Source organism: Colobus angolensis, unplaced genomic scaffold, assembly GCF_000951035.1.
Source record: "Colobus angolensis palliatus isolate OR3802 unplaced genomic scaffold, Cang.pa_1.0 Scaffold111, whole genome shotgun sequence".
NCBI classification, from domain to species: domain Eukaryota; kingdom Metazoa; phylum Chordata; class Mammalia; order Primates; family Cercopithecidae; genus Colobus; species Colobus angolensis.
Window position 1 is genome coordinate 8,483,304 of NW_012112142.1, and position 22,558 is coordinate 8,505,861.

Sequence of the window (22,558 nt, forward strand, 5' to 3'; positions counted from 1 at the left end):
TTCCTTTTCCAAAGTAAAAATCCTTCTAAAATCATATTTCAGTGGTTTGAGCTCCTACTCTGATAAATTCATGTTAATAGTTTTGAAACAGGCCCTTCTTATGGCTTATATATTCAAGACTAAGGACACTTAAAGGTAAATTAATTTTGTGTTTAAAATACTATGCATCTGTTATAACCCTTGACCCTAAGATATAGAAAGTTTATAAAAGATTACTGAAATAAGACATGCTTGTTAGTTCTTGATATACGGAAACTAGAACTGATTTCATCTACTGTTTGTCCTGAAAGTCAATAAATTGGGTCACTAAGGAGATAGCTTGAGCTTATTCTTAGTGTTACTGATATAATTTCTAAACAGTTACTAAGCAGTGTTATACAAATGGACTAACTTCTGATTCATTTTTTCCAGAGGGAAAATTGCAACCCTTGCCTACAACCAGACTGACAGCATAATTTCTTAGGAATCAACAATCAACACAGGGTTATTTCTTTAGATTAAACCTTGAAAGCCCCCTTGGAGGCTGAAGGAACAGAGGATAGCCATGCATATACTTGAACATGAAAAATGGTCCTCTTTCATTGGAGAGGTCTCCCTCTTCAGCTAAACAGACAGAGTGGTGAAAAGAAGAAGGGACCCCTTCCTGACCAAAATAATCATCCAGACAAATCAAACTGGCCTTTTCTAGCAAGGAATGGAACAGCCCAAGGGTGGCTAGATCACATCTGCTCACACCACCACTGAGTAATCCTCTCCAGGACTGCCACCTATGTGCGGGTCATGCCCTGTGCAAGAGCACCTAAAGTGGGAGCTGAAGTCCTGCCCAGGCTCCGTTCACCAAGCAGAGTTTATGTTGCTGTGTGTCTGTGTCTACCCAGAGGGTGTGGGTCCTTTTTAAAATGTACACCGAGTCATTGTGTATGAGCCAGCACCAGCTCGGACCATCCCTCCCTCATACCCTAGTCCTATCCAGAGTTATATTCCCTACTTTAGAAGAATTAATTATTCTCATGAATGTATTTAGTTGATTGTAAAAAATGAAATATGTGACACAAATTGAAATTAATTTCAGAAGTAAAGGTCAAAATATTATCATGTATGTGAATTATGTATATATGTTTGTATATGTATGTATCAAGAGAGTTATATGAATATATATTTCTGTGTATCAGAAGTGAGGACAATTTAACTTTGGTAAGTGTTTAAAATAAAATTATTTTGAGTTTTGGAATCAGTTTTATGTATGGATTTCTGGCCTTCACATAAATATGTACTATTTAATTCCATTTCAACAAATATATATTAAAGTGTTAGGCACCATGCTGATATGTATATAGTACTGAAAGATAATGCAAACACCCTGCTTCTAGGTAGTTATTAATCTAATATAGAAGTCAAATGATAAGGTAACAAATAAAATTACAGTTATAAATTATGGTAAAGGCTATGAAAGAAATGCTAAGGGATAGAATAACAAAGAACATCTATTTCAGATTAAGCGACTGGAAAAAGCTTCTCTAGGAAAATGACATTTCAGTTGAGACCTAGGATAACTTGGAAGGAGTGCAAAGTGACTCCAACCACTGTTTAAAGTGTAGTACCATTTGAGTTCAGAATATAATTTGATACATTTGAGAAGAAGTGCAGACTAGATAACTCAGAACGGAAAGGCTAGAGGCCAAATTCACAGACTTTTCGTTTATAGACTCCAGGTAACTAATTAAGTTAGTTCCGTGTATTTGTCATTCCCTTTTGTTTTTGCAAGTGCCCTTTCTTTCCTCCCTCATATTTATCCGTCTTTGTCTCTTTCTTTAAATTCAGGCTTAACAACAACCTCTTCTAAGAATTATTCTAGTTTGAATGGCCCTTCAACCATTGCACCTCATCTAACAAGTGTATAGATACTGTATTTTATTTATTTTCTTTTGTGCATCATTGGTAAATACCTGAGACGTTTTCACATGTGCAAGTTGAATATTCATGGTATTATAAGCTCCACAAGGGCAGGAATTGCATTTCCTTCTTTGGACACCCCAACATAGTTTAAACTCCTAGCACAGCAATCAGCCTCTCAATAAATGCTGCTGAGTGGCTGATCTTGACGGAGTTGATAATTTTTTTTTTTTTTTGACACGGAGTCTCGCTCTGTCCACCAGGGTGGAGTGCAGTGGCGCTATCTCGGCTCACTGCAAGCTCCGCCTCCCGGGTTCCCGCCATTCTCCTGCCTCAGCCTCCCGAGTAGCTGGGACTATAGGCGCCCGCCATCTCGCCCGGCTAATTTTTTGTATTTTTAGTAGAGACGGGGTTTCACCGTGGTCTCGATTTCCTGACCTTGTGATCCGCCCTCCTCGGCCTCCCAAAGTGCTGGGATTACAGGCGTGAGCCACCGCGCCCAGCCGATAATTTTTTTTGTTTTTGAGGCCGAGTCCCTCTCTGTCGCCCAGGCTGGAGTGCAGTGGCGCGTTCTCGGCTCACTGCAAGCTCCGCCTCCCAGGTTTACGCCATTCTCCTGCCTCAGCCGCCTGAGTAGCTGGGACTACAGGCGCCCGCCATCTCGCCCGGCTAATTTTTTGTATTGTTAGTAGAGACGGGGTTTCACCGTGGTCTTGATTTCCTGACCCTGTGATCCGCCCGCCTCGGCCTCCCAAAGTGCTGGGATTACAGGCGTGAGCCACCGCGGCCGGCTGGAGTTGATAATTTTTAAAGGTTTAAAATGGAGCTAATATTTGCATTAAAAAAACTTTAAATTGGGTCAGACATAGTGACTCACCCCTGTAATCCCATCAACTGGGGAGTCCAAGGTAGGAGGATAGATTAAGCCCCAGAGTTCAAGACCAACCTGGGTAACACAGTGAGACCTCATTTCTAAAAAAATAAGAAAAATTATCGGGGCATGGTGGAGCACACCTGTAGTCCCAGCTGCTTGGGAACCTGAGGTGGGAGGATCACTTGAACCCAGGAGATCAAGGCTGCAGTGAGCTATGATTGTACTGCACTCCAGCCTGGGCGACAGAACCAGACTCTGTCTCAGAAAGTAAATTGTGAAATAGAAGAAAGCACACAGTTTAAAGTGCACCATCACTAAGGAAGTGCAACAGACCGTGCTACTAAAGTGTGATTCCACAAAGGAAGGACGGCCAGCAAAGCGAGGTAATAAATACATATCCTTTAAAAAATTAAAGGTTGGTTATAATTCAGGTAAATGGACACAATGGTAGGGCTGCTTCTAGGGTTTTTTCTCCAGTTAGTCTTTCTTTCAAAAGTCAGCACCTACTGTGTGCCAGAGCCTGATCTGGACCCTGGGGACACAGCAGTGAACAAAACTTTTCTCATGGAACTCGTATTCTAATGGGGAAGACAGGTAACAAACAGAGATTATACCAGATGGCGAGGAATGCTGCAGAGAAAAGGGAGCATGGTGAAAGACTGCCGGGGTTGGGAGAAATAATAGTTTTGTATACATTGTCAGGAAAAGTGTTTACTGAGGCAATATTTGGGCAGAAACAAATATTTGGGCAATATTTGGGCAGAAACAAGGGCAGAGAAATAGCCAGGGTCCACACTGCGTGGGATCTTATAAGGTATGTTATGGATTCAGGCTTTTAATTTGGAATGAGATGATTTTTCACTCAGGGGTCTTTGTCAGAAATAAACCATGCTAGCTATTTTCACAGTGCAAATTACAGATGAGGAATTAGTTAAGTAGGTGTAAGGGAACTGAAAAGGCAAAAGGGGAACACTACTGCAGGAGGACACTCCCATCCCTAGGGATTGAGGACAAGGGAAGAGTTGGGGTTAATAGGACCTAGATGCTTATTGGAGAGCCCTGGTAGAGCTGTGTAGATAGGGTTACTGCCCAGCGGGTGTTGATAACCTGAGATGATGAAATGAAGCTGATGATGGCAGTGTGGGAAGAAGATTGGAGGCTGAAGCCAGTTGCTACTGACAGGATATATTCCTTTCCTAGAGCTGCCTTAACAAGGTACCACAAAGTAGGTGGCTTAAAACAACAGAAATTCGCCAGGGCCTGGTGGCTCATCCCTGTAATCCCAGGACTTTGGGAGGCCGAGGTGGGTGGATCACCTGAGATCGCGAGTTCGAGACCAGCCTGTCCAACATGGAGAAACCCTGTCTCTACTAAAAATACAAAATTAGCCGGGCGCGGTGACGCATGTCTGAATCTCAGCTACTTGGAAGGCTGAGGCAGGAGAATCGCTTGAACCCGGGAGACAGAGGTTGCGGTGAGCAGAGATCGCACCATCGCACTCCAGCCCGGGCAACAAGAGCGAAACTCCACCTCAAACAACAACGACAAAAACCCAGAAATTTATTATCTCAGTTCTGCAGGCTAGAAGTCTGAAATTAAGATGTTGGCAGGGTTGGCTCCTCCTAGAGATATGAGACACAGAGTGTCTGGGCTTCTCTCCTAGCTTCCGGCAGCCTCCAGTGTTCTTCTCCTTGGTTTGTAGGTAGTGATCTCTGTATCTGTCCTCTATGCAGGTCTGTCTCTGCATTCAAATTTCTCCTTTTTATAAGGACACCAGTCATATTGGATTAGACTTCACCCTAACGACCTCATGTTACCTTGATCATCAGCAAAAACACTATTTACAAATCAGGTCCAGGCATTAGGATTTTAACATCCTTTTGTGGGACACAATTTAATCCATAACACAAGATAAGGGGTCATTGCTGGGGAGCAAGCCCTTTCTCTCTCTCTTTTGCCTTCTAGCCTCCTTCTAGTGCCCTATCTTAGGTAGGATTTTCTATAAGCAGAGGCTGAAACGGATTCTTGGAATGTAATTCATTGAGAAGAACTAAGGAAGAGGAGGTTGAGAACAGCAGAATATGGCCAGGGAAGGAAGCTAAATAAGGCTGGAAGTGGGATCTAGCTTCAGCCTGATTCCAAGGGGGCTCTGGACCATGAATTACACCATAGAATTGGTTCCAACTTGAGACAAGTGTAGAGGGATTAATTTTTTAACCCCTTTAATAGCTGGTTATTATTTGCAGGTTTTCCCCTTAGGAGTCATGCATCCCCAGGTAGGCAGGTTCCATTCTGCCAAGAACAATTCTCTGGAGACAGGGCAGCTGTGAACTGTTGGCAGCATGGTGAGCTTTGGTAGCCTCTACTTTTCAAGGAATCTGTCCATTTCATTTATTGGCACAAAGTTGTTCATAACGATTGCCTTGTTATCCTTTTATTCTATAGAATCTGTAATAATGTCACTTATCTCATTCCTGATATTGGTGGTAATTTGTATATTTTTGTCTTATTTCTTCATCAATCTGACTGTAGGTTTATCAATTTTATTGATTTTTTTTTTCAAAGAAATAGCTCTTGGTTTTATTTATTTTCTCTATTGTTTTCTTTGTAATTTAATTGATTTCCTCTCTGATCTTTATTGTTAATTCTGTTCTGCTTACTTTGGGTTTAATTTGCTCTGATTTTGATAGATTCCAGAAATGAAACCTGAGGTCAGTGATTTGAGACCTCTTTCTGTCTTGATGTCTCTCTCTCTCTTTTTAATGTAGGTATTTTCCTCTTAACGCTGTTTTAGCCACATTCCAGAAATTTTGAAATGTCATGCTTTCATTGTCATTCAGTTCAAAACACTTTCTAATCTCTCATTTAAGTTCTGTGATCAAATACTTGGGGATTTGCTTTTTAAGACTTTCTGTTGTTGATTCTAACTCAGTTCCATTGTTTTTAGTGAATATATTCCATATTCATAGAATTTTTAAATTTTTGACACTTTTTTGTGAGCAGGAAAATGGTCTATTTTGATAAACATTCTGTGTAAAATTGAATGTATACTCTGCTGGTTTTGGGTGGAGTATTCTATGACAGTGTGATTAGGTCAGTTAACATTGTTCTAGTCTTATGTTTTCTTGATTTTCTATCTACTTGCTCTGTTAACTATTAAAAGGATATTTATATCTCTGAGTATAATAGGGGTTTATCTGTTTCTTCTTGCAGATCTATTAGTTTTTGCTTTGTATAATTTGAAGCTTTGTTGTTGGGTAGATAAACATTTAGGATTGTTATGTCTTCCTAATAAATTGAACCTTCTGTCATCATGAAATGTCTTGCTTTATTCCTAGTAATTTTTTGTTCTAAAATTTTCTATTATTAATATAACTAATCCTATTTTCTTTTGATTAATGTTAACAGGATATATCTTTTCCCATTCATTTACTTTTAACCCTATTTCTGTGTATTTAACATAGGATTGAGTTTTGCTTATATTGCCAGTATGATAACCTATGCCTTTTAATTAAGATGTTTAAACCCTTTACATTTGAGATAAATAGTAGTTCAGTTGGGTTTAAAATCCATTACCTATTTGTTTTCTATTTGTCCTATCTGTTGTTTATTTTCTTTTTTACTCTTTTCCCTATTTTGGAGTTGATCATTTTTTATTATTGCATTTTATTTCTGTTATTGGCTTATTACCTCATATTCTTTTTTTAGTAGTTACTTTAGGGTTTAACTTGTCACATTATATGTTCAGTTAATATTACACCACCTCATGTCTAAAACCCTTAAAACAATATACTTTCATTTCTCCTTTCCAGCCTTTGTATGTGTGTTCCCTGTACGTTATACAGTTCAGTATGGTATTGTTAATGATTTTTATTTAGATAGATATTTATCTTTTAGAGAGATTTTAAAATAAAAAAGTCTTTTATATTTATCCATATATTTACCATTTCTACTGCTATTTATTTTTTAGTGTAAATACAAACTTTTATCTGATATGATTTTTCTTCTGCTTGAAGAACATGTATTAACAGTTCTTGTAGTAAGAGTCTGCTGGTGATAGTTATATTTTCAGCTTTTGTGTGTCAGAAAAAGTCTCTACTGCTATTTGTATTTTAGTGTGATTCCAAACGTCTATCTGATATGATTTTTCTTCTGCCTGAAGAACCTGTGTTAACAGTTCTTGTAGTAAGGTCTGCTGGTGATAGTTTTATTCTCAGCTTTTATATATTGGAAAAAGTTTTCTTTTAACCATTGTTTTTGAGAGGCAGTTTTGCTGGGTATAGAATTTTAAGTTGACAGATTGTTTTTTCCGTTCAGTATTTATAGATGTTGCTCTATTATGTTCTTAATTACATTTTTCCAGTGAGAAATTACCCTCATTTTTATTTTGTTCCTCTGTATATAATGTGTCTTTTTTCTCTGGTTGCATTTCATATTTTTCCTTTATCAGTATCTTTAAGCCATTTGATTCTAATATACCTTGGTGTAGTTTTCTTTATATTATTGTGCTTGAGGTTTATTGAAATTCTTGAATCTGTAGGTTTATAGAGATCATCTAATTTATTGGTTATTATATCTTCAATTTTTTCCTCCTCCCCATCTTTCAACAACTCTCTCTATATATTAGGCCACTTGCAGGTGTTCTACAGCTCACTGAAGCTCTCTTCATTTATTTTTTAGCCTTTATTCTTTTGCATTTTAGATAATTTCTGTATCTTTTAGACATTTCGATAATTCTAAATGTCTAATCTGCTGTTTACCTCATCAAATGTATTTTTTTAAATTTTAAGCATTGCATTTTTATCTCTAAATTTTGATTTGAGGCTTTTAAAATCTCTTCAGTCTGTTTTTTGCCTGATTCGTCTTTCTCTACATTCTTGCACATTTTTGAGCATAGGGAATAGACAGTTTTAATACCTATCTTAGTGTCCTTGTGTATTGATGCTGTTATGTGTGTCAATTCTGAGACTGATTTTGTTGATTTTTGTCTTTTTTACAGCTCATATTTTCCCGCTTTTTTGCATGCTTGATAATTTTTATTAGATTCTGGTTATAGACAAAGCGTTTGTGTCCTCACAAACCTCATATGTTGAAATCCTAATTCCTAATGTGATAGTATTAGGAGGTGAGACCTTTGGTAGGTAGTTTCTGCATGGAAGTGGAGCCTTCATAGATGAGATTGGTGCCCTTACCGAAGAGACTCCAGAGAGCTCGCTCACTTTTTTCTGCCATGTGAAGATACATGGAGAAGTTGGCCATCTGCAACCTGGAAGAGGGCTCTTACCAGAACTTAACAATGTTGGCACCCTGATCTCTGACATCCCACCTTTCAGAGCTGTGAAAAATAAATCGTTGTTATTTAACCCACTAGTCTATGGTAATTTATTTTAGCAGCCCTAACTGACCCAGACAGATTATAAATATTGTGACATTTACCTTGTTGGATGCTTGGCATTATGTTTCTATAAATACTCTTTGCTCTGAAGTACAGTTAAATTACTTAGTAATAGTTTGATCTTTTCAAGCCTGCTATTAAACTCTGTTAGGTGAAACTAGAACCGTTTTTATTCTAGATCTTATTTTCTCCACTACTAAGGCAATACCATTCTAAGTTTGCCTAGAAAAAAATGAACACTACCTGATTTTCCTTGAATTATGAGGTGTTCTCCTCTGGCTCTTGTAACACCAACTATTCTTAGGCCTATGTGAGCTCTAAAGACCTACTTCTTTCAAATGGTTCTTCCCTTTTCTCAGGTAATTTCCCAATATGTATTTTGCACTAAATACAGCTGAAGAATTGGAGGGTATCCCTCTGTGGATCTCCATAGCTTTCTGTGTGCAGCGGACTCCTCTCTAGTACTCTGTTTTTTGAACACCAGTTCCCTTGGCCTCTCTAAACCCCCTGTCTCTCTTCAGTTCAAAGTTAATGCTTAACTCTCTCTCAATTCCCCCTCCCTGCATTGCTGCCTAGAAAATCTGTCTGGGCAGTAAAATGGGACAGTCATAGGGCTTACCTTGTTTGTTTTCCCCCTCTCAGGGGTCAGTGTCCTCTGATTACTTACTTGATACGCAATGCCTAAAAAATTTGTCCAGTTTTAATTCCCAGTGTTAAAATATCACAATATTAACTATTTAATTATTTCAGGGAGTTGGTTAATCTGATCCCTGTTACTCCATCTTGACTAGAAGCAAGAGTTGTAGATCTTTTTATTTGTGCATATAGGAAGTTTTTCAATAACCAATTCAATTACTTTAGTAAATACAGGATATAGCACGCCCAGTTACCAAGCCAGTGGGTGATTCATTTCAATATTTTATCATCAGCCTCTGTTCATGTCTTTCTGTTTCTGTGAGTCTATCACTTTATGTAATCTACAGTGTCACAAAGTAGTTGGTGGGAGTTTATTTTAGTCTTTTTCCATTTTTGCTCTTTATTATGAATAGTGATCTTAACTACATTTCCCTGTCTCATATCTAAACCTTTTAGCTCTGTCCGTCACCTTTTGTTTCCAGACCCATGACCATGCCTTCTTCCCTACTCTGCCATTACTCTGGGGAACCATGACTCTCAGAATGTTTTTGTTTTTGTTTTCCTGGTACTCCAACATCTACAGTTACTCATTTTGTACAGTGTTAAATTTATTTTGAAAACACACAACCCTTCCTTTTTTTTTTTTTTTTTTTGCCCAGAGGGTAACACCTGGCTGCTGTATATTCTGAATATAAGGAAGGGAAATCAGTAGCAGACTTTCAGTAACTGTTTCTGTGTTTAGTATTATGCTGTACTCTGCTGCCTATCACACCTGGCATCTTTGAGTCTATAACCTCCCCCAAGTTCTGAAAGACAGAATGGCTCACACCTTGGCTGCAGCCTCTCCATATTTATTCTGGACTGCATCTTTTCCCAGTCTGCTTTATTGAGCTCCACTCTTCCACTAGTTTTCCACTTTCTAGAAATGTGTTGAAATAGTTTATCCACTGATAAACCCCTTCTTGTTCTTTTCACAGCTCTGTGTTTGCCTCTGCCCTTTTCAATTGTTATGCAGTAGCCCTCCCTTAATCTTGGCGCTATGTTTCAAGACCCCCAGTTGATGACTGTCATCAGTTGAAACACATTCCTATTCATGTCTTTTACCCACAAATTTAATGTCCTTTTCATCTTAAATCTAAGATGAAAGCACTACGGCTATAACTTTTGCAGTTTGAGGTGTGATAGTAAAACTAGCACAAATTTCTTTTTCATTCTTCACAATTTCGCAAATAAATTTGTTTTTACTATAGAGCTTAGCAACCTCAGCATATGAATTTTTTCTTTCCTTAAGTAGAGGACTTTCACTTTTTGCTTAAAAGAAGCACTTTCAGGCCTCTCTGTGGCATACCCAAATGGTCAGCACCGCTCTTCTTGCACTTTGGGACTATTAGTAAGTAAATTAAGGACCATCTCATCTTATAACTGAGATGCCTACTAAGTGACTAAGGGGTGGGTAGAGTATTTAGTGTGAATACACTGGGTAAAGGAATGATTCACATCCCAGGTGGGACAGAATGGACAGCATGGGAATTTATCACACTACTCAGGATGACATGCCATTTAAATCTCACAAATTGTTCATTTCTGGAATATTTTGTTTAATATTTTTGGGCTGAGTTTGATCACAGGTAACTGAAACCCTGGAAAGCAAAATCTTGAATAAGGGAGGACTACTGAATCTTATTTTAGTGGAAGCCAAGGAAAAAGAGGAGATAAATTTATAGGCTCAGTTTGTGGTCTTGAACTGGCACCACTTGCTATTTAGTTGCTAAAACTAAAGATCTATAGTAATTAACATTTAATTATTTAATTGACACTATGACCAATTCCTTTCCCTGAAACTATGTCTTCTGTTTCAGTAACTCCAGTCTCAACTTGGTTTCTTATTTATCTGGCTACAACTCCTCAGCCTTCACCTCCTCTCTGCATCTCCTTTACATGTTTGTGTACCCGAAATTGCTATCCTTGGCTCTTTTTGGTATTCTCCTTGGACAGTTTTGCTTGGATATCCAGCTAGTATTTCAAACTCAGCAGATCCCAAACTGAACTGGTCATCTTTACTTCTAAATCTGCTCCTCCACATGTACTTTCCGTCTTGATGAACAGTACATTTGTATCTTTTTTTTTTTTTTTTTTTGAGATGGAGTCTCTCTGTCTCCTAGGCCGGAGTGCAGTGGCAGGATTTTGGCTCACTGCAACCTCCATCTTCCAGGTTCAAGCGATTCTCCTGCCTCAGTCCCTGAACAGCTGAAACTACAGGCACCCACCACCATGCCCTGCAAACTTTTGTATTTTTAATAGAGACAGGGTTTCTCTATGTTGGCCAGGCTGGTCTTGAACTTCTGACCTCAGGTGGTCCACCTGCCTCTGTCTCCCATAGTGCTAGGATCACAGTCGTGAGCCACTGCACCTGGCCAGTACGTTCGTACTTCTAATCACAAGTCTAAAAATTTATGAGCCATCTTCACTTCCTCTTTTAGATACAATTGGCCATTACGTCTTGTGCATAGTACCTCTTAAATATTGCTCAAAATTATATACTTCTTTTCATCCTCTCAGCTATTGCTTCTTTTATTTAACAAACATTTTACATTTTTTACTATAGAAAATTTTAAACACAGTAAAACGTAACTGTCACTCAACTTCAACAATTACCAACATTTGGCTAATCTTATTTAATGTATATTCCTCCCTATTTCATCCCTCCACTGGATTATATTAAAGTAAGCACCAGATGCTATATCATTTCCTCGGTAAAACTTATGCATTTCTAAAAGGAAAAAATTCTTAAAACATAGGAACAAAATCGTTACCATCATAAAAATAATAATTCCTTAATAATTTATTCTTAGGCCGGGCGCGGTGGCTCAAGCCTGTAATCCCAGCACTTTGGGAGGCTGAGACGGGCGGATCACGAGGTCAGGAGATCGAGACCATCCTGGCTAACACGGTGAAACCCCGTCTCTACTAAAAAATACAAAAAACTAGCCGGGCGAGGTGGGGGGCGCCTGTAGTCCCAGCTACTCGGGAGGCTGAGGCAGGAGAGTGGCGTAAACCCGGGAGGCGGAGCTTGCAGTGAGCTGAGATCCGGCCACTGCACTCCGGCCCAGGCGACAGAGCCAGACTTCATCTCAAAAACAAAAAATAATAATCTATTCTTGTGTCCATTATGAAATATATTCGTATGTCCACTATATTTTCTTGATTGTCATATATATTTATAATAGGTCTGTTCAAATCTGGAACTAAGCAAGATCCATGCAATGCATTTGGTTGACATGATTTTATTGATTCTTCTTTAGTTTAGAGACGTTCCTCCTTTTTAAAATTTTTTTATTTTTTAAATATTTATTTATTTATTTATTTTTAGACAGAATCTCAGTCTGTCACCCACGCTGGAGTGCAGTGGCACGATCTTGGCTCATTGGAACCTCCCAACTCCTGGGTTCAAGCAATTCTCGTGCCACAGCCTCCTGAGTACCTGGGATTACAGATGCATGCCACGCCACCATGCCTGGCTAATTTTTGTGTTTTTAGTAGAGACGGGGTTTTTTCATGTTGGCCAGGCTAGTCTGGAACTCCTGAGCTCAAGTGGTCTGCCTACCTTGTCTTCCCAAGGTGCTGGGATTTACAGGAGTAAGCCACCATACCCAGCCCCTTTTTGTTTGTCTTTCCCATTTATTTACTGAAGAAATCAGGTAGTTTGTCCTTTAGGATCTCTCTAAACATTGCAGGTTTGATTGTATTATCCTAGTATCTTTAAGCTGGTTTCTGTGTCTCTGTATTTTCTGTAAACTCATATCTAGATCTAGAGGTTTGAATGGAATTTTTGCAAGAATATTCCATGAGTGGTTTCTATTTCATCATATTTGGGAACATATAATGTATGGCTATTTCTCTCATTGTAACGATAAGACTTTTCAATTACTTTAAGCATTATTATACTAACCCATTCACTTAAAAAATTCCTATGTCATCTATCTAATGGGTTCAACAGCTATTCATGATCATTGTCTAGGTCCATTATACATTAGGGGCCTATCATTTCTTAGTAGTGTTACTGCAATAACTCCCTAAGCTTTCCAAGCCTATAATTTATTTCCTTCAACTCTACTCCATTATGCCCAATGCCACTAAATGAATTTTTGTATACCACAACTCATTTCATATGCTTCCCCTGCATAAAATTATTCAATGAATTCATAGTCAATTAAGAAAAAGTCCAGATTCTATAGGAAAAACATATAAGAGCTTTTATCATCTGATCCCTGCTGACCTATTACTCACTTTACATTTATAAGTGCTTAAGTTTTTCTGAAATAGAATTCTTCTTAGAGAAGTTGCAAAATATTGGTTGAGCGTTTATGGGAAATGAGAAGTAAGTTGTTGACCTACAGGCAGATGGCAGAATTATTTTTATGGAGATGACATCTAAGCCCTCAAGAACGGAGCATCTTGAGAGGTCTTTGGTCGAATCAACAACAGCAATGTGGCATGCCTAAGACTGTGCCCAAGAGTATTGACTCCAGAGCAAGGAACTTTGGGGAGGGATATTGGATAAGGGAGGAGTGATACTTGGCAAAGTTGTATTTTAAAATGCATCAATTGTAAACTTGCCAAAAAAGGTGCATTGTTTGCTTAGGTTGTATCATCTTTTCAAGCTTCATTCCCGTGACATTTTCTCTTAAAGTTACCGTGCAGATATATTAATTATGGTTTAATTCATATGAAATAACCATAGTTTCGTAATTGTTTTAATTCTATTCAATTTATATTTAATTGATTCATGATTTGGTATAACTATTTTACTATATAATTAATTCATTATAAAACAGATATTAAGGACTATATATTAATTATGCCTTATTGTTTCTACTTTACATATTATATTTACTTTTTAATTCAAGTGGATAAAATTTTGTTGCTAGATTTAAAATCTTTAGGAGAAGCAGCACTTAGCAGATGGCGTCTACATTTACTAAATGTCTATAATTGGTACTTTATCATGTCCAAATCATGATGGAATAATCTATCTGCAGCATTCACTACATCTGGCTACAGCTGCAGGCTCTGTAACCTACTGCCATCTCCATAGCCTCTTCCTGTATCCTATATGTATTTTGAATCTCCATAACTTTATTAACACCTTGCTGGACCTCAGTTCACTGATTTGCTCTCTGAACATTGACTGGAGTCAGTGTAATAAGGACAGAATTGAGATGGAGATCCCTGGGTGCCTGCAACAGGAGTCTCATGTAGATTTCTTATGATGCCTGAAAGTTATGTCTCTTGGAATTGCATCTTGTCAAATCAAACTCACTTAAAAAGTAGCTTTATTTAGTGGTAATGGCTTAAACTGTTATTTGTATAGTATTTCTTTAGTAAGTGTCAATTTTCTGTAATACCTGAATCAGCTGCAAGTAGTGTAATTTATTAATACGTTTTCCTTCCATGGAATTGCAAGGGTGAGCTAATGCGATGAGAAAGTGTGCAGAAATGGCACTTAATTATAAAATAATGGAAAACAGTCTATATCATGAAATTACCTCATAAAACAGAACAATCACAACTGGGATGATTCAGTAATTAATGATTACATCAATTAAATTATTTGTATCTCAAATGTGTAAATATTATAAGGAAGTATAATACCTTAAACTATGTAAACAATAAAATATGGAAGACATTATAAATTCACAGAATTGAAAGCCTACACAGCTATAGAATTAATTACTTTTGTATGCATTAGGTGTTTTGGAAACTAAGCATTAATTTCCTGGTTTTGACTCATATCAAGACCACCTTGTAGGAAAGTTTAACTCCTCAATGAGTATGTATCATTTAGCTAAATGTTTGGCAACTAAGCCACTAAAACAAAATATGCAAATGAATATTTGCTAATGACTGAATGAAAATATGCTCTGTTTCTAGATGTTTTTAACTCAAGAATAGTGTAAAAATACTAAGACATTTATTCTAAACAGGCCACCTTAATCAAGACACAGAACCAATCCTCAGAAATACTAAGTTGTGTACAATTTAGGCAGTTAGACTATCTGGTAAAACATTTTTTTATTTAATTTGAAGGATAACTTTATTTCATATTTTCAAAAATATATAGTTAAATCAAACCTAAATATATGGTAATTTAAATATTGTCAACTATTTAAAGCATTCCTTATCTTATAAATAATTATCCTGGAAAAATGCTGTGTTATAAAAATGTCTAAACCTAGTTTAAAATGTGTATTTGCAATAGTGGTTTTGGTCATGCAGTCTAGAAGGGGATAGATACATTTCTGTAAAAATGTTCTGACAGACTAAAACAAAAACTTGTCATGTCAAATTTTGGACCAAAGACATTATTGAAACTAAGGCAACAATATCTGATTTAATAGCATGTGACATAGTTAAAAATTATTTGTGTGGTATGGAGCATGACTGCAAATTCTGTCTTTTTCTAAAATTTGTGAATTGTATGTATTGTTTTATTTTCCAAATGTGGTTTACTTATAAAGAAATTCTTCAGTTTTTTGTTGGAAGTATTCTAAATTTTATGTCCTGCCCAAAGGCATGAAGTTCTACAAACATTTTCATTTATTAATGGTTGTAAACACCTGGGCATTTGGTACACATTACAGATACTTTTATATGCAAAAAATTAGAATAAATGTTGGATATAAGAAAAAGCTTTTATATTTTAAGACCTGTTTGTATTGCAAAAGACCAGAGGTTCCATGAAATTTAACCTTTTGGTGCTTTGATTTTTTTATCTTACATAAAATGTGATTTTTCTATTTAAAATATCCAAAAAATATATTCTCAAACATACCTAGTTCTTGAAATTTCTTTGGATAGTTATAAGTATAAATTAATACAAATATCAGGATTGTGTGCCCTTTAAAACAGGTGATCTTTCTTTCTTCTAGGTAAAGAGATGGAGAATTACATGGTGGGTTTTCCTTGTGAGTGTGAATCCAAAACATATTGAGCCAGACTTTATTTTCTTGTGAAAAATAATCCTATGCTAATCACCATGTGTGCATTGTTTATGGCTTTTAAACAATACCTTACGATGATTAATAAGCACCTGAGGAAGAATAGCTTTACTTTCATCTTGAAAAAGTGACAAGCACTGTATATGAGGCCAATTGAAAGCTAGCACTACATCTGGAAGTACAACATAGTTCTGAAATAAAGTCTTCACTCACAGTTAGAAAAAAGAAGTGTTTAAAAGTATGTTGCTCTTGTGAGGTATGGATGCCGATTTAGTATCTCCTCAGGGGAAAATCAGATCATATTTCTGAAAGTTAGTGTTGCGTTCTGTAAGTTTGTAATCAAGTCTTACCTCATTTCTTTTAAAATCGGGCTTTTCTTCCTTCTTCCCTGCTAGGACATAATTAATTTCTCAATTTCTTTTGTGTTACTCTACTTGTACGGATGGATGAGGTTTTTTTGTTTTTGTTTGTGTGTGTGTGTGTGTGTGTGTGTGTTTTTGAGTTGGAGTCTCGCTCTGTCTCCCAGGCTGCATTTCAGTGGCATGATCTTTGCTCACTGCAACCTCCGCCTCCCAGGTTCAAGCAATTCTCCCACCTCAGCCTCCTGAGTAGCTGAGATTACAGGCACATGCCACTACACCCGGCTAATTTTTGTATTTTAGTAGAGGTGGGGTTTCATCATGTTGGTCAGGCTGGTCTTGAACTCATAACCTCAAGCAGTCCACCTGCCTCGGCCTCCCAAAGTGCTAGGATTTAGGTGTGAGCCACCATGCCCGACCTGGATGATTTTTTAAAAAAGATTCTTCTAAGATCTTTCTTTGGCCTCTTATGTGATATTTTCTAGTCTTTGAATTCATTTGAGCAGTTTTTGTGTGTGTGTGTGTGTGAAGTAGGAGTTTCTCCTGTGAAAAGCTGGTAGAAAGAGTTATATTTAAGTCTTTACGCCAGGTGCAGTGACAAGTGTTCTGCATCTATTATCTCATTTAATCATCATAACAACCCTACGTTAAATATATACATTTTATACATAAGAAACAAAAACTCAGTAAAGAAAATTTCCCATAGTCATATAGTTGGTAAGTCACAGAGCTATGTAAAAAAACACAGCATGTCAAATGACCAAGCTCAATAACTACATTGGGCTTCCAAAAGAGTGGGCTGTGATTATTGCTTTATCCTAGACACAGATAGCCTGTTACTGTGTTCATTTGTTGATTATCAATAAAATACCACATCCTTCTGTATGTGTACTCCCAACAGTTCTCTCAATAATACCTTTTGTTTAATCATGCATCTTCAAAGTCTGAAGTTCATTGCATATATAACTTCTTAGTCATTATGGAACACAAACAAAACATGATTCTCTAAGTTGTTCTCATTCTTACTGTTTCCTTCCTTCATTTCACCTCATCCACCTGCTACTGACATAACCCAGTGCTTGTCATCACTTCTGGTCTGACATTCCTATCTCTGAAGACATCCTCTGCATTGGCTATATATGCTTTGTAACCATATTATCACAAAGTCAGCAGCTTAAAACAAAATACATTTACTATCTCACAGTATCTATGAGTTACAAGTACAGGCTTGGCTTCAGGGTCTCTCAATGCTGCTACCAAGATGCTGGCTGGGGCGTCAGCCTCAATGAAGGCTAGACTGAGGAAGGGAACCCCTTCCACTGGCTTCTCAACCCACTCCATTCTGGTTTTCAACTCCAGTGTTCCACTGAAATGGTCCCTGCTAAGCTCACCAATGATTACTATGTACAGTTACTATATGCAAGTAACACTTTTCAGTCCTTGCCTTGCTTAACCACTCAGCAACTTCAATAACTTTCTCCACTCTTTTAAAATAATATTCTTTTCCCTTTTTTTTCATGTCAAGACATGCTTCAGGATTCATGTTGTTGTTAGCAGCATTCAGTCTCTTACAGGCTGTTGGACCAAAAGCCTCCATTTCTTGTTGGCTGCTATCCAGAGAGCATCTTCAGTTGCTTGTCACATGGCCCGTGACATAGGCCAGTGCACAATATGGCAGCTTGCTTCTTCAAAGCCAGCAAGGGAGAGAGAGTCTCCCCTAAAGACAGCCTTTACAGGCTTACATAATGTAATCATGTGCACAAAATCATGTATATTCCATCTCCTTTGCTGTATCTAGTTGTTTAGAAGCAAGTCATAGGTTCTCTAAGTTGTTCTTCCCATTCCCACTGTCTCTTTCCTTCACTTCACCTCATCCACTTATTATTGAGATAACGTGGTGCTTTATCATTGCCTCTGGTCTGGGGAGGGAATAGGATCCCACAAAAACCTGAACACCAGGAGGTGGGCAATGTGGGGCCAGGTTAATATCTGCCACATCCTTCTACACTTCAAGGCTTCCTGCTTTACTATTTCTGCCATGTCTATCTTTCAAACTCATTTGCTTCTCTAGGCCATTGATCTCTCTTCTTTCTACTGATACACCAGTCTCCTCCTGTCCTTGTCCTTCGTACATTCGATTTCTTGCATCCATATTTCAATTGCTGTCTTGCTAACACTCTAGTGCCCTTGACCCTTTCTCAGCTGCATTTGCTTGGATAGCCCCAACTCTAGATGAGCCCAGATACCCTCCTCCTCTGAATCTAAACTCAGATGGCACTACTGTCACCAAATAAGGGCTCTGTTTCCTATAAGAAGTCATTTCCTCCACCTGAATCTCATTCCTACTTTAACTTCTAGTTTCAACCTCTTTCTCTTCATGGGATCCTTCTCATCGACATTTAAGTATGTAAATATTTAAACCATTTCTTGACTCTATGTCCCTCTGTGTAGCTATATTCTTATATTTCTCCTCCATTTCTCAGCCTGACTTGTTGAAAGAGTTCTGTACACTACCACTTTTAACCTACTTTCCACTGTCTTCTCAACCCACTGCATTCTGATTTTCAACTCCAGTGCTACACTGAAATGGTCCCTGCTAATCTCACCAATTATAACTATATCCAATTACAATATCCAAATAACACTTTTCAGTCCTTATCTTTCTTAACCACTCAGCAGCCTCAATAAAATTTTTCAGTCTTCTTTAAAAGTATTGTTTCCTCCCCCTCCACTTTTTTTTTTCATGTCAGGACATGCTTCAGGATTCTGTTTTTCTTGTTTGCTTTCAATCTTCTTAGCTATATTCTCCTTCTCTATTAAACTTTTAAGTGTTGTCATTCCTTCAAATCCTGCCCAAGGTCATTCATTCTCCTCATTTACACTTTCCCCTGTCTAGACAATCTCGCCTACTTCCGTGTGTCTCTATTTTTATTTATTTATTTGTTGAGATGGAGTCTTGCTCTGTCACCCAGCCTGGAGTGCAGTGGCATGATCTCGTCTCATTGTAACCTCCAACTCCTGGGTTCAAGTGATTCTTTGGCCTCAGCCTCCCGAGTACCTGGGAATACAGGCACATGCCACCAAGCCTGGCTAACTTTCGTATTTTTAATAGAGGCAGAGTTTCGCCATGTTGGCCAGGCTGGTCTTGAACTCCTGACCTCAGGTGATCTGCCTGCCTCAGCCTCTCAAAGTGCTGGGATTACAGGTATGAGCTACCACTCCCTGCCAACTTCTGCGTATCTTTAATTTCCATTACTATGCCAAATAATTCTGAATATGTACATGGACCAAGTATCTCATGGAACTCTAGAATCATATATCTGCCTTTTTATTATCTCCACTTTAATAATTTTGAGAACACTTCAAAGTTAACACCGTGAGATTTAAATTAATAATTTTCTTTATGTAGACCTCTACTTTCAATGTTTCATACCTCAATAGAGAGCACCATTATTTATTGGCAACTTGTTCAAGCCAGAAAACTGTTATCCTTGATCATTCTTTTGGCCCACTCCATATTTTTAATCAGTTACCAAATCTTATACTTTCTATCTCTTAGCTAGTGAATCTCTCTACTCTCTATGTAAATGGATAACATCTTATACTAAGTTTCAATCATCCCTTTTTGGGACTATTGCACTGGCCTCCTAACTTGTCTTTCAGTATACGCACTTACTCCTTTCCAAACTATCTTTCATATTTTAACTGAAACAGTCTTTAAAATGCAAACCTAATCATTGTCCTCTTCCTTTAAAGACTTTTAGTAGTTTGTTACGGTCTTTATGACAAATCAAATTGCTCAGTATGGCTGATAGGCAGGTAAGATCCATGAGGACAGATACCTTATGTCTTGTACACTGCTGCATCTCCAGTGCCCATTTTAGCACAGTATCTGGTAAAAAGTTGGTGCTAATAAACATGGGATGAATTAATCATAACTATAGGATCCCATATAGTTTGCGCTCTATTTGTATCAGTTAGCTTTTGCTATGTAACAAACCATCCCAAAATTTAACAATTTAAAACAACAATGTATTTGCTTTTAATTCTGTAGGTCAGGTAGGCATTTCTTATCTGGGCTGTCTTGGAATGTCTCTGAGGTTACCTGGCAGCTTTTCTATGGCTGGATAGTCCAAGAAAACATCACTTCTATGTCTGGCTATTGAAGGCTGGATGGTCGAACAGCACTCAGCTGGAACAGCACATTTCTGTTCCACATGATCTCTCATCCTCCAGTAGGCTAGCCCAGGCATGTTCACGTGTGGTGGTTTCAGGGTTCAAAAGAGCAGATGAGAGTGACTTGTCAAGGCCTTGCTAACACTGTGTCTGGTATTTTCCTATTGATCAGTGCAAGTCACATGGTCAAACTGTGTATAGCAGAGGTGTGAACTAATCAGGGGCCTTTACTGGAACAATCTACTATACTCCCTCTGCAGCTTCGTCTTGACAAATCTACCCCTACTTTCAAACTAGTTATATAAAAGTTTTATGTCCTTTAATGGGTTTTGCAAAATTATCTTTTTATCTGGAATGCTGTCCTCTTCCTCTTCTGGTTTACTTAGGCTCTCCCCTCAAGACAATGTTAAGATATATGTTGAATTGTGTGTAGCAGAGAACAACAACAAGAACAAAACTGGTAGTAAACAAGACTGTATTTCATTTCTCTTTAAGTTGGTATGGCTGCTATGCTCTGAATATCATTAGAGACCATTTTCTTTTTTTTAACTACTCTCTATCACCATAGTTTCTTTTACTCTCATTGTCCAGGATGTCCTGTCACCATGATTGTATTCCCGACAGCAGAAAGTGAAGAAAGGAAAGGGAAAATCATGCATGTTTTCTCAAAGGGTACAATTCAGAAGTTCCACACATGTTTCTACTCATATTTCATTTGTCAGAAATTGGTTATTTGACTTTATTTAGCTGCAAAGAAAGCAGGGAGTCTTTATGCTGAGTCTCTATATAACCAGGTAAAATTCTATTCCTGAAATATGGAGAAAACCAATATTGGAGGACAATTGATATTAGTTCTCAACATAATTTCCCCCAGAGAGCATTTCCTAAAATTCTGTTAAAGATTAACTCTCCCTCGTGAGATTCCATAATACTATACATTTCTTCATAGGACCCACTATTCCTGGTTGTTATTGGTTCAATAGCAGTTATTCCTGTCAGATCACAGGTAGACCAGAGATAATATTCTTGTTCACAACGTTATTGTGTACCTAGCACGGGGCCTGATCTATTGTAGGCGATTGGTGCATATTGGTTGTAGAATAACTGTGACCCAAGCCAAACCAATTACCAATTGGTCCAGGAGAAAGAAAGCCTGGTTGCTTTCATAATTTTTATATTTGTTCACATTAATTTTTTGAAATTTAAATGAACAGAAAATAACATTAAAATGTGAATGAAAAGTCAAGATCTAGTTGATAGCAAGTGAGAAACTGTTGCAAATAAATGGTACACAATCCCTATTAAGTGTAATTAAAAGTGCTTCTTGGAGATGTGACTTTGGTGTGACTGAATAGAGTGTTTTCAACAGCCTGTTTAGCAAACTAAAACAAACCAAAACATTATCAATTTTTATTAGAATATATAAAGTAGAGATAACCTCTAAATTGCAGAGTAAATCCATACAATCCAATCCCCACAACTTTTGGATGCAATTTCCTAACATAATAGTCTTATCCAGGAAAATCAAAAGCAAATTCTTAACATTTTAGACCTTCTCAATAATGTGATTACTGTACTACTATTCAATTATAAATTACTTAAACATTTTTACATACTTCTGGATATATTCTTTCTGCTTTTTTCCCTTATTGTACAATAAGGGAAACTTATCTGAGGAACCAAGAGACTTAAGAATGCATGTGCATATTTTTCCTTTTTGTTATGCCCACAAAGTGGTAACATTATAATGATAAACTTTTAAAAAATATATGAACTGAAAGCATTATTTTGAATCTCCTTATAAAGACCCAGAAAAAAAGGAACATAAAATTTCTGTTTTCAATATGTATTGTGAAACTGCAGCAGCTTTGTATCCCCTGATACCTTGCTATTCAGTTACCTCCAGTGTGTTTACATATAACATCATCTGTCTGGAATATGTCTTCCATAACTCCAAAGAAAAGGATTCCTTTAAAGGGGAACAGATAGATGAAGGGAGTCAGGGGTGTGTTACAAAATCTTCGATTGTTAACATACTTTTTGACAATCCCTTCGTAAACAAATTGGTTTGAACTTATGTCCTAATGGGCAGCTTCTTCAGTGGCATGTTCGGCAGTTTTATGTTTCTATGTTGGCCTGGAAGCCAAAGGATAGACTCCTTCTACTAGACTCCTAGAACAAGGCATTTCTGCGGTTGATGTTGATGTAGTACTTTTCTTCTCTGTTA